Source organism: Cervus canadensis, unplaced genomic scaffold, assembly GCF_019320065.1.
Source record: "Cervus canadensis isolate Bull #8, Minnesota unplaced genomic scaffold, ASM1932006v1 Scaffold_024, whole genome shotgun sequence".
NCBI lineage: Eukaryota > Metazoa > Chordata > Mammalia > Artiodactyla > Cervidae > Cervus > Cervus canadensis.
Window position 1 is genome coordinate 26148 of NW_025091406.1, and position 12855 is coordinate 39002.

Here is a 12855-nt window from a genome sequence, read left to right on the forward strand (position 1 = left end):
CGATCCTGGCACAAACCAAATCCTAGAGAAAATTCTGGAAGACAGTTTGACTCAAACCTGTTCTGGGAAGGTTGATTCACTAACTGAAAATTTCACAGAATTGTAGATTCAGAAAGAAACTTGTTTCTACTAAGAACTCTAAGTTTATGGAAGCTAGTATTTCAGGGAGGATTCTAGCAGCCTGGGAGGATTTTCCCAGCAGCTGATAGAGAGTGCTTTTGCCTAGCTCACAGCTCTTTCAAGTATGCTGTATATTTTACATGCCAGGAACTTTTAAAATGCATGTGTCCTATTCAAATTAGTGGATTTTTCTCTCAAAAGCACTTGACTGTCTCCTTTCTATACTTTTGCCGGCTTGGACTATTGGACTCAAAGTATAGTATCATGAAAAATAATCCCAGATCACAGGAAAAGTTTTGACAACTGGGGAAACTGTCATGTGTTTCAGACGTTAGTGTGCTGTCAAGACGTCTTTTGGACAGACCAGAAAACAAAGTGACACACATTGGTATCAAACTTTCTTGAAAGGCTGCCATAACTTTTCCAGTGTCTGGCTTCAATAGTTAAAACAGGTAGGGCATGTGAAAATGGAAACATGCAAACTACTCAAGATTCAACATGATGGAGAATGGTGATGTAAGTAGAAAAGGTGTGACTGAGAAGATGTAAGATAAAAAAAATCCACCCTTTAAATTTTGACAATCGAAATGGATGACATGAAATTTAACATTTAGTGAGTAATTCTCATTTTGTAGAGTCATCATCTTACAGTGAAGAAAACATTACAAACCACTAAACTTTTAAACAACATTAAAATGTTGCCAGCCATTGAGAAAGAGCTGTGGGTAGTCTGTGGTCTGCCCTAATAGCCATTTGTCTTTTGAATAGAGGACACACACTTCTATCCCAACTCACCAACATAAAAGGCATAACTACATGCACCACATGTAAATGTAGACAGTCACACACATTGAGTGGCACCCAATGACACCCTCTGTCCCAAGTACAGAGGCCTCACCTGGATCCTCCTGAAAAGGGCAGGAAAGCATGTCTGTGTTGATTAGAACCCGGTGCAAACCGAGATGGGTCAAACACCTGCAGAGAGAGCATCAGGACCAGGACAGGTGGGATCAAACATCTTGCCCCAATCCACCAGGGGACAAGAATCTCAAAGCAGAAGCAGGAGGAGGGGTTGGTGTGGAGAGAGCATCCCATCCCCTTCTTCCATGGCCATTGTACCTCTGGGTTCGGCCACACCTTTGGGTTGTGGTGAAGTCCATAAAAGGAGAGGGCAACTTTGATTCCTGTGGGTAAGGGAGAGAGAAAAGCCTGATGGTCCCCATGTAGCAGAGGGCAGGTGTCAGCACAAAAATCCTGGGAGCCACCATGAGAACCACCCTCCATCACTCTGAATGAAATGATGCTCTTGCAAGACAGGTGGACTGGGCATGACAAAGCACATGAGCATGGATTAGGAGGAGGTAACCATGTTAAAAAAGGCTTATACAGGGATCTCTGTTCAATGTTACATGGCAGCCTTCATGGGATGGGAGTTTCGGGGAGAATGGATGCATATATGTGTATGTTTGAGTCTATTTGCTATCAACCTGAAATTATCACAACATTGTCAATCAGCTAAACTCCAAAATAAAATAAAAAGTTAAAAAGAGAAAAAAGAATTAGAGACTTACCTTTGGGACCAAATCATAAGACAACTCACATTTATCAAGTGCCATCCTGACCCTTGGGGAGTGTGAATTAACTAATTCTCACATAGCCCTCAAGGAAGGCACTCATAACCTCAGGTGCAGATGAAGCACCTGAGCCTCAGAGAGGTTAAGGGTTGGGTCTACGATCCCACAACTAGGAGGAAACAGTGCTGGGATTCAGACCCACTGTGAAGTGAGCCAGTGGGTGGCCTCCAGCCATGGCAGGGCTCTCAGACCTCATCATCAGCTGTTCTCTGCCATCCATCAGAGGGCTCCTCAGAGACTGAACCATCTGACCCATGGCAGTGGAGTTTCTGAGCTCCCTCTTTTACTTAGACACCATATGGAAGAACCACGCCTCCCCCTGCTTCTGTCTGCTTTTCTCTGAAGCCTTCGCATCTCAAGGAATTAGAATTTTAAGCTCTATTACAAGACCACATTCAGGAGCGAGCATTTGCCCATTGAGCTTTTGCTGTGTTCAAGTTCTGTGTCAAGCATTTCACACACCTTATCCTAACTACAGAGTAAATAATTACCTTAAGGTAGATACAGTAGTCATGTCATCCCACAACTGAGAAAGCACATGTAGATTTCTGGTCTACAACGTGCTGTAGGAGTCTACAACTCCTACAGAGTGCTTAGGTGAGTGGTGAGGTGAAGTCCATACCTGCAGGTAAGGAGCGTCCATCAGGGAAGGTGATGGGCTTTCTAAGACTTCTGCTAATGATTGGCACTGGTGGATAGAGTCTCATGGCCTCCTTGATGCACATGGTGGTGTAGGGCATCTGGTCCAGGTTGCTCCTGAAAGGAAGCCCATCTGAGAGCAGACAGGACAGGACAACCAGGGATTCTCTCTAGCTCAGGTGGGACAGGGTTCTTCCATCTCCTGAACACTCACCAGGTGATGGAGGTGCCACCCCCCAGGAGGCTCTGGATCTCTTCCCGACACCTCTGCTGATGCCCAGGGTGGGAGGCTAGAGCATAGAAGATCCAGGAGATGCCACTGGCTGTGGTGTCATGACCCCCAAACATGAACGTGTTCACCTCGGCACAGAGGTCCTTGTCAGACAAGCTGCTCCCATTCTCCATCTGTGGAGGCAGGGCCAGAGTGCAGGTTCTGCCCTTCCTGTGTGCATCCGCTCAAAGGCTCAGGCCTCTCCTGCTCACACTCACTCTGGCAAAGAGGAGGATGTCCAGGAAGTCCAAGTGCCTCCTCCTCCTCTCCTTCCCCAGCTCTCCCTCCTTCTGCAGGTGAGCCTTCCTCTCCTTGATCACTGCGTCTGTCTCAGAACAGTGGTTCCCAGCCAGAACTGAGGATTCTGGGGGCCCAGATGCAGCACCCACCATAGCCCCATCTGCCCCTCAAGCCCAATCTGGGTGCCAGGTGGATGAGGTGGGTGGGACTGGGTGAGCACGTAAGGATTGAGGGCTCCAGCGTCATCTACTCCAGGCAGCAATTCCCACAGTAACACAGCCCGTGGAGACTCTGCCTGAATGCTGCTGGGAGGGGTCTCACTCAGTGATCAGCAGCCTGGTGACTCCTGTAAATCCCTACACAACACCTGACACCCTGACCTCGGGGTTCCCAGTCCCTGCAACAGGTGCATGTGTGCCAGTTCCTGAAGAGAAGGCAGGAGTCTGGACTCTGCCTGAAAGGTCAAGGTCAGGCCCTTTCACATGAGCCTGATGAATGTGGGGGAGCAGCCCACGAGAAGGAGGAGAACCTGTGTGTTGATGGGCGAGCTGGCAGGCCTGGTGGTTCCAGCGGCCTTCAGGGGTCAGCCTGTAGATGAGGTCATTCTGGTAGAAAGCATTCCTCACTCAGGAAAAAAACAGATTGTTGAGGTCCCTGATGGCCTGGATGTAGGACTGGGAGTTCCTGAAAGGGAGAGGGTGCAGAAGAGACTGGATTTGAGGGAGCTTCTGACCTGGAGAGGGAGTGGGTCTCTGGGTGGAGGATTCCTCAGTCAGTGGGGACAGGCAGAGCGGAGGCATTGCCATTTCTGCCTTAGCCTCTGAAACCCTCAGTATTTACAAGTGTCCTGAGGGCCCAGGCTTCTCCCTTTGTTGTGATCAGGGACGTGACTGTGGTCCATGTCTCTCTGCAGAATGTTACTTTTTGTGCTGATAAGCATCCCTGCTGCTCTTCCTGCCTCTCAGGTAAGTCTTCCCCAGCTGATGAGAACAGGACCCTGCTCTTGAAAGGCTGTTACTGACCTGTCATTCCTGATGCTGCCCTGGTGGCTGCAGGCGCACTTCATAATGGTGTCCAGGGTCATCAAGGAGATGTCTCCAAGGATCTCCAGACATGAGTCCTGGCTGACGAAGTCCTCCCACTTGTCCTGTGGAGGGAGGGTGACATGGACCCTGCTCTACTCCCCCAGAAGGCCTGTGCTGCCAAGGCCAGGCTTTCTTTCTGTCTCTACACTGTCAGATGAGATTTCCTCAGTTTCTAAGTCATTATGTTTTAGCAACTGGGGGCTGTAACACACAGGGGTATGTAAAGTGATGCTTATTTTCTCAGAATTTTTGTTATAGAATTAGTCATATTCTCTCATAATATTCTGAATTAGTTCTGAATTTTATAAATTATAATAATAAACAACTTTTTGAAGGCCAAAATGCATCATTTCTCAGGAGACATAGGGGGAATATTTTGTGTCCTGATATTGGACCTAATCAGGTGATGTCCAAGACTGGTAAGCAAATCTCTCAAGGCAAGATAGAGAATAAGAGTACAGTACTAGTGCCTCCAAGAAAGGGACATCAAAGACTTCCTTTCCTTTCATTCATTAAGCGTTAGCTGAGACCAGTTGGTGAGAAATCAAAATCCTAATTGGTGGTCATGCAATAGGACTCAGCTCTGTGACTGTAGACTTTGTCCCATTTTCTCCCATGAAGAGCTCAACTCCATGCAGAACTCCTGGGCCCCATGCCAGAGCCCACCTGAGTGGCATCCTGGGATGTCTACCCTACCCCTGAAACTGTCATTGCCCAAACCAGCCAGGGGCAACACTTGGGTTGCTTTCGAGGGGCATGACTCCTGCTCTATTCCACTGTGTTGAAGATGTGGAGATGGGAGAAGAGTAGACCCTGAATACACCAAGGCTCTGTTTTCCCTTGTTGAGGAGCAAATTGTGGATCCAAGCTGGTGCCTGCATGCTCCTCTGTCCAACCCAGGTTTGGAGAGGGCTGTCTCATATTAAGTTATGAATGTATCATTCTGGGAGGCTGTGTCTGATTGATGTGTAAGGACACAAGTATCCGAGAGCGGACTTTGCCAGCTGTGTTGGATGTGAGCACGTTCAGGTGACCAGGGATGAACTCACCAGCATCCCTCGGACAGAGTCGGCCACGAGACCCAGGTAGGGCTTCAGGATGTCATAATGGAAGGCTGGGGTCAGCATCCGCCGGTGCTGGGACCACGTCTGCCCCTCCAACAGCAGCAAACCTGTCCCTGAACCACAGATGGGTGTGTATGGGAGTCAGGGAGTGTGGATCAGAGGAGCAACTGGGTACAACTGGGAAACCAAGGGTGTCAGGAGAAGGCACATCATGGACAAAGGTAGAAAAGGCCATATTTTCTATTTGTATATATAGAATATAATATATATAGTATATTTCAGGAATGTGAATTTCCAATATGTCTGTCCATAGGATTTGATTATGACAGCAGTGAGATAGAGGTCGATAAAAGTAGGGGGGCAGGCCATAAAGGACTTATCTAGAAGTCAGGCTGCAAACATTGGAAAGGACTGAGAAGCAATGTGGAAGAGGCTGAACTTCTCCGCACCATTACGAAGGATGAGGGTTTTATTGGAAGAAGAGAAATGAAGCTTGATTCAGAGATGAGGATGATGACAGGGTGCTTGGCACTTGTTGTTCTCTGTGAGTCAGAAAGTCAACTCTTGGTAAACCTAACTGGGAATGTATCAGAATACTAGTTTAGATGTACTTACCAATTCAGGGGACCAAGAATCTGTAGTTATCTTCAGGCTTAGGGTCTGAAAGGTAAGGAAAGCATAACAGGAAAGTGGACTAGACCAAACAAGGCAGGCAGCCCCCAGAGTAGCTGTGTTCCAGACCACTGGTTGCCTTCCCTTCCTGATGCTTGTCAGATGGCAGTCTGTCTCAAGCCACCTTCCACTTGCCTCCCATCACTGACTCTCTATATCCTGATCATCACTGTGGGTCTAGGAAGGCAGATTCAGTGTTCCAGCAGCAGAACACCAGCCAAACTATCACAGTGAATGGGCAAGAAATATAGGCTCTGTTTAGTGCCACAGAGTAAGACAGAAACCTGTGATTTTCCTGCAATATACAATGGTATAGCCATCCCATGACCCAGGATAGGCAAATGCAAGTCAGAGTAGATAAAAAATTGTCTTTTAGATCTGGGACTATTTACATAAACAGTATCTCAATAGGGTTAAGGGAGAAAGAAGGAAAATACGCAGTCTCAACCAGCTGTTTCAAGTTTAGAGTAAATGAACAATGTTGTTCTTATACTGGAATGTGGCCTGGGTGTTTGGATGGTAATGAGTTCGGGTATTGATGACTGAACTACCAGTCTCTTCTGGAATTTCAGACCCAGGAGGATGTACACAGATGGAAAAGAGACTTCAGCTGGGATCATGTTTTGTAGTCGCCAGATCTCCACAGGACCACCTTCATGTAGTCAGGGTCATAGACAACAAGGTGAACATCGCCCCCTACATCCAGCGAGGATAGGCACAGGGGAATTCCTCTACCCTTTTCAGTAGCTCTTGTAGCTCCTTTTCCTTTGAGAACCATAACAGAGGGCAAGATCAATCAGTAAAGTGTTCCCTTTAGGATCAGTGATGGGAGCAGTGCTGGCGACAGGACAAAAATACGGAAATAGTTCTGGATCTATCAGCAGCTATTTAGGACTTTGGAACTGCTTCTGAGAAGCTGGGATCTGATCTGGATTCCTGCTCTCTCTCTTTTTTTTTTTTTCATTTATTTTTATTAGTTGGAGGCTAATTGCTTTACAATATTGTAGTGGTTTTTGCCATACATTGACATGAATCAGCCATGGATTTACATGTATTCCCCATCCCGATCCCCCCTCCCACCTCCCTCTCCACCCGATTCCTCTGGGTCTTCCCAGTGCACCAGGCCCGAGCACTTGTCTCATGCATCCAGCCTCAGTCATTAAGACCTGCTCTCTTGTAGTGACTTGGCCTAAGGCCCAATCCTGGCTTCCAGTTGGATCCTTTATAGGCCCTTACCCAGAACTGCCTTTAGAATCTTAAACATAGTAGGTGCTTGATAAGTGTTTAACAATGGATTCCATGGTGTACTGGTTAACTGCACTGGAGAAGACTGTTGAGAGTCCTTTGGACAGCAAGGAGATCAAACCAGTCAATCCTAAAGGAAATCAACCTTGAATATTCATTGGAAGGACTGATGCTGAAGCTGAGCTCTAATACTTTGGCCACTTGATGTGAAGAATTGACTTATTGGAAAAGACCCTGACCCCAGGAAAGACTGAGGGCAAGAGGAAAAGAGGGAAACAGAGGATAAGATGGTTGGATGGCATCACTGACTCAATGGACATGAGTCTGAGCAAACTCCAGGAGATAATGAAGAACAGGGAAGCCTGGCATACTGCAGTCTATGGGATCACAAAGAGTCGGACACGACTGAGCGACTGAATAACAACAAATTAAGTTTAAGTGAGGTCATTAGGTACACCCAAATCCAATGTGACTGATGTCTTTGTATAACAGGGAAAATGCAGACACAGAGACAGACATTCAGAGAAACAAGATGAAGTAAAGAGACCTATGGAAAAGATATGATTTACCATCTTTACCAGGAGAGAGTCCTGGAACAGGTGCTTCCTGCACCTGCTGAAGAAATAAGCCAACTTGATTGTCAGCTCCTGTCTCTAGAACTGTGAGAAGCTAAATTATTTTGTTTCAGTCATCCAGTTAGTGGTACTTTGTGGCCGGCCTTATACACTATCAGGGTTTCCCAGGTGGCACTAGAGGTAAAGAATCCACCAGTGAATGCAAGAGATGCTAGGGATGTGGGTTCCATCCCTGGGTTGGGAAGATCCCCTGGAGAAGGAAATGGCAACCCACTCCAGAATTCTTGCCTGGAAATTCCATGGGCAGAGGAACCTGGTGAGCTACAGTCCAAAGAGTCAGACATGACTAAGCAACTGAGCATTTACACGCTATTACAAGTATGCATGTATGTGTGCTAAGTCGCTTCAGTCACGTCTGACTGTCTGTGACCTTATGGACTGGAGTCTGCCGGTTTCTCTGTCAACAGGATTCTCCAGGTAAGAAAACTGAAGTGGGTTGTCATGCACTCCTCCAGGGGATTTTCCTGACCCAGGAAATGAACCCATGTCTCTTCTATCTATTGCACTGGCAGGCAGGTTCTTTACCACTAGCGTCACCTGCAAAGCCCTATTACAAGTATAGGGTTGGCTGAAAAGTTCATTCGGGTTTTCCATAAGATGGTAGAGAAAACCCCAAAGGAAATTTTTGGCCAACCCAATATGTAATATTCAAGGCAAACCTATATAAGGGAGAGATTATTACCTGATTCTGTCTCACTGAAGAATGAGGAAACCCATGTAAAGAATATATACCCACGTGAGCTCCATTTAAACCCAAACCTGCTGACCCCAAGATGTCCCTCTCCAGGGTTCCCAAGGACCCTTGGGTGACTACATTGTCACATTTCAACTCAACGTCCTCCCATCCAAGTGCTAATCAGGCCCGACTCTGCTTAGCTTCTGAGATCAGATGAGATCAGGCATGTTCAGTGTGGTACGGCCATAGACGCAACTTGATGGGTGGCATGTTGACAAACTTCCCTTTAATATCTGTCATTCCTGTGTTTTCAGAGCTAGCATAGAGCATATTCATAGGGATTATGCCTCACTTTTCAAAGTTTCAATGAACAATAAGTTCATGAAGAAGGAATGAGTGCATGTAGGAGTGATGAGTGAGTTTTAATACAAAATTCTGGTTGCAAGTGTCAGATAGAATCAGAACAAATGCAAGAAAGAGGGAAGCCAAAAATAAAGCTAGGGCTCAGGGATGTCTCACAGAGCCCAAGGGCAGGGGAAGCCAGGGTGTGGAAGGGGAGAACCAGGGACTGGAGGGCTGCCAGGACTGCATCTCCCATTCTTTCTCTCTTTACATCCATGCAACCATCCCTCTGCAAGTGTCTATGGAGCCTCTACCTTGAACCAAACACTTTATAGGTGTTGGTGATACAGTCATGAATCAACAGACACAGTCTCTCTCCTTGCACAGCTGGGTCTGGGCAGGGGAGAAGGGAATGTCTACCCTTCTGGGGTTGGCACATTTCCCCATTTTGCCACCATTAAGCCTGAGGGGACCTGTTGAATCCTATTCCAAGACTCTGATTCTAATATCATGGCCAAGGTGTTCACTTGCTACAATCAACTGTGGCTGGGGGTGAATAGGCCTTCAAAGGCCTACCCTCTGTGAAGGATGAGATCTCAGAGCAAGTGAGCTGGGCAGACATCCCATAATGTTTCCACCACAGTGAATGTCAAGTACATGAATGAGTAGGTGGTTAGATGCACTCAGTTATTCATTTATTTGATACCTATGTGTTGAGTACTTTGGGTCAATTGCCATCCTAGGAGCTCGAGATTCAGCAGTGAATGACAAAATCCTTGCCACCAAGGAGCTCCTATTCTAGTGGGGGCTGACAATCTTGCCCTAAACTGAGACACGTCCTGCTTGAGTGCATTATGGGGGCTTCTCTGTTCTCCCAGATCTTGTCCTTCACTGGGGCTACCCTGCTTTATTAGTCCTGTGCAGGGACTGATCAGTGGGAACCCATTTCCTCCCCAACTGTATTACCTAGTTTTCTTGGATCTCCTCTGGACTGGCTAGTAGGGGACCTGGCAAGGGTGAGGACGTCGTATTTCTACACAGGAGCATGCTTCCTTTCTTATTACCAGTCAGCTACCCAAATCCTGCCCCTGGGCAAGAAGTCAAAGTATGTTCTACCTGTCCATTCTCCTCTCAGGGTCATCCCGATGCCCACTGGTCTATGAGCCCACCTGTCACCTGGCTGGGGCTGCCATCTGTCTTGAGCATGTCTGTCCAGAGCCAGTTGAGACTCTCATAGAGGCCATGGTGCCCATGGTGGCCGTGGTGTCGACCCTGCTGGCAAAAACCCAGTGCCATCTGGCCTCCAGGCTGGTATAGGCAGGGCTTCCGTGGAATGTCCTCTCCTGGTGGCTTCTGGGAACTGTAGCCACAAAGGAATTTCCCCAAAGAGAGGCACAAGGTGAGTAGGTGGACAAGTAATAATGCCATCTGATAATGCAATTGTCCGGTGTATGGGCTCTGTTGGCATGCAGGTACATCTGAGATAGGATGGAGAACATGAGGAAAGATGGAGCAGTTTGGGGCTATTTGAATCACAAAGTTGTTAGTTCCCCTTTTCATATTGTTGGATTTCACCCCTATATCCCTTTTTAATGCAGTGAGTTTGTTGAACCTCCAAAATGTTTGTCCTTCACAGGAATTAATGTTATTTTAAATTCATACAAATTAGAGTGAGTATAACTGTGGCCTTTGGTCTGTGCCAGGCACCATTCTAAGCTTGTATAGTACTTCACTTAAATACTGTAAGTATCATCGTCATCCTGTATTACAGATGAGGAAACTGAGGTGTAGGGTGGGTGTTTAAAGTGTGTGACAGAGGTAAGATGCGAATCTAGGTGACTTAGCACCAGAGCCCATGTGCTTCACTGCCCCTGTCTGTCACTTTGTCCCGTGTCATCTGGTCTGAAAGACTAGCTTCAACCTAATTACATGTGGCATTCCTAACTTAGCCAGTAACGGAGGTATTGAATAAATGGAAATCTCAGACCATATTAGAAGAGTAAGACAAATTTGGCTGCAATATCTCTTAGATCAGCAGCAGTTGAGAGATGATTCAACACCCTGAGGAATATTAGTTATGTAAATAGAAACCATCTACTCACTGAAACTACATATCATCCAATGACCGTTAGTATGACGAGAAAGTCGTTGGAGGAAATTTCGGTTGTTCCTTATATCAAGTCCTAGATCAGAAAGGTGACAACTGCATCAATCAAAAGGTAACAATTACCTTGAATCAATAAATAAGTGGGAAGTCTTTAGTACAACAACATGCATGAACAAACTGAGTTTTGGTTACCTCTCTGGAGTTGATATTATTTCCTCTGTCTTTGGCTCTACTCTGCTGAACATTGCTTGGCCTCATTCTTTGAGAAATAGAAGCTTCAGCTCCCTGCAATGCCCTACCTCCTGAGATTTGTTCAGCCCACCACCATTAATGAGCCCCTCTCCATGTGGCCCCTCACCTTGTCCTGTGCCATCCTCTCCGATCAGGGCTAACAGAGCTACCTGGTAGGCACTGTCCCTCACCAGCAAGCAAGCAGCTCCTTTCTGTCACTCCACACACCCTGGGCCAAGCATTCCTTTGTGTCAGGCTCTGTGCTGGGTACTAGGGAACAGGATGGGGATCATATCCTCAGCCCCATAGAGCTCACAGTCCAGGGGTTTGGAGGATGGGAGCTGAGAGGTAAACAGATTCTGTTTAATGTTGCAACTCAAATGCCAGTACTCCTTACCTGGCACCATCCTGGAAATCTCGCTCATGCAATTCAGCTACTAGTTTTTGCATTGAAATCATCAGCCTTGAAAAATCCCTCAGCCTCAAGCAAATCGAGCTGGTTTTGTCCTACCCCTGATTTCACCACCACCGAGTAGGTGAGCCTCATTTCCTGTGACCTGACACCATCTTAGATTCCTGTCTGTTGTTTCCACACACAGCGAACCAACAGGGCTGATCCATCAGACTGACATCTGTGCTCCCAGGCAAGCTCAGGACCAGGCAGGGTGGGTGGGATTGAGGAATGGGCAGGGAAGCATCTGGAAGCCTGTTCTAGGAGGACAGCTGAAGGTGCTCAGCCTGGAGAGTGGGGAGACTCAGGAAGGAATAGCCATTGTCCTCAAGAGGCAGGGCTTCCAGGACAGCCTGAGATCTCCCTGAGGAAGAATGTCTGACAGACCTGAGGATACCAGCACAGGTCCCGGGAGGAGTGAGCTCCCTGGACAGGGTGAGTAGCCAAGACCTGAGAGGTTAGCTGGGCTCTTTCATGAGGTCAAGTGCTGGTCACAGAGCGAGGCTTTGTCCCATGAACTAACTGACTATGCCCATGCCCTAGAGCCCTGGCCCTCCCTTTGCTCCCACTCCCCCATCCTGCTCCATCCTACCTTCAAGCTGTGCCCACAGAGCCAGTGGGAAGGAGGAGAAGGGAACTGCTGAAATACTTTGAGCAGCCACTGTCTGCGCATGTAGAACTGTATCGCCTTGAGCAGAAGTAGAACCAGGCTGAGAAGAGAGACCACCTGCAGAAGCCCAGAGACACCGCCCAGGGCTCTGGTGAGGCTCAGTGCAGAGACACTCATGGTGCAGTGGGTTCTGGGTTGCTGACTGTTCCTGATTGTGGCTGACCCTTCCTGAGCACCTAACTTGGTCTGGGAGGATCTCCCTGCCCACCTGGGGGAGGGTGAAGGTGAAGGCAGAGCTCAGACCTAAGCCTCCAGAGTTAATTAACTGTGGAGGATACACCTTGGATGGGCCCTCCAAAAGGTCATGGAGATCAGATATAGAAAGAAGAGCAAGGGATGAAGATTTATCCTCAAGTCTCTCACCCTCATTTTTTCATATTTATCTCCATTCAGGTAGTCTGGCTTCAGAGACTTTGCTGTTAACCACAAACTTAAGAGACGATTATTGGGTTGAGACTCTGGTTCATACACAGCAGCCCCCAAACTTTCCTGGGGATGTTTCAATTTGATCTGTTTTCCAGTGTTTCCAAGTAGCTGTAGAATATTTCTGGTTATCAACTCCATGTACTGGCTTGAGTGCAAGCTTCACCATCTTCCAGGGCAGCTTTTGTGGAAAAGTGTTGGGCAAACCACATGGTTAGATGGAGTAGTCATTGAAAATGATGTTTATGAAGATTTTTCAATCATCTGAGAGAAACTTATAACAAAGTGGTCAAACATTTGTTTGGTCTACATTTATTAACCAATTAACCAATAAATGTTTTTTCCATTCA

General features: G+C 47.1%; 1 pseudogene; it reads right to left on the minus strand.

Moving 5' to 3' along the window:
• Window positions 1–1014: 1014 nt before the first annotated feature.
• Window positions 1015–12199, minus strand: LOC122436504 (annotated as a pseudogene).
• Between the last annotated feature and the right edge of the window lie 656 nt (window positions 12200–12855).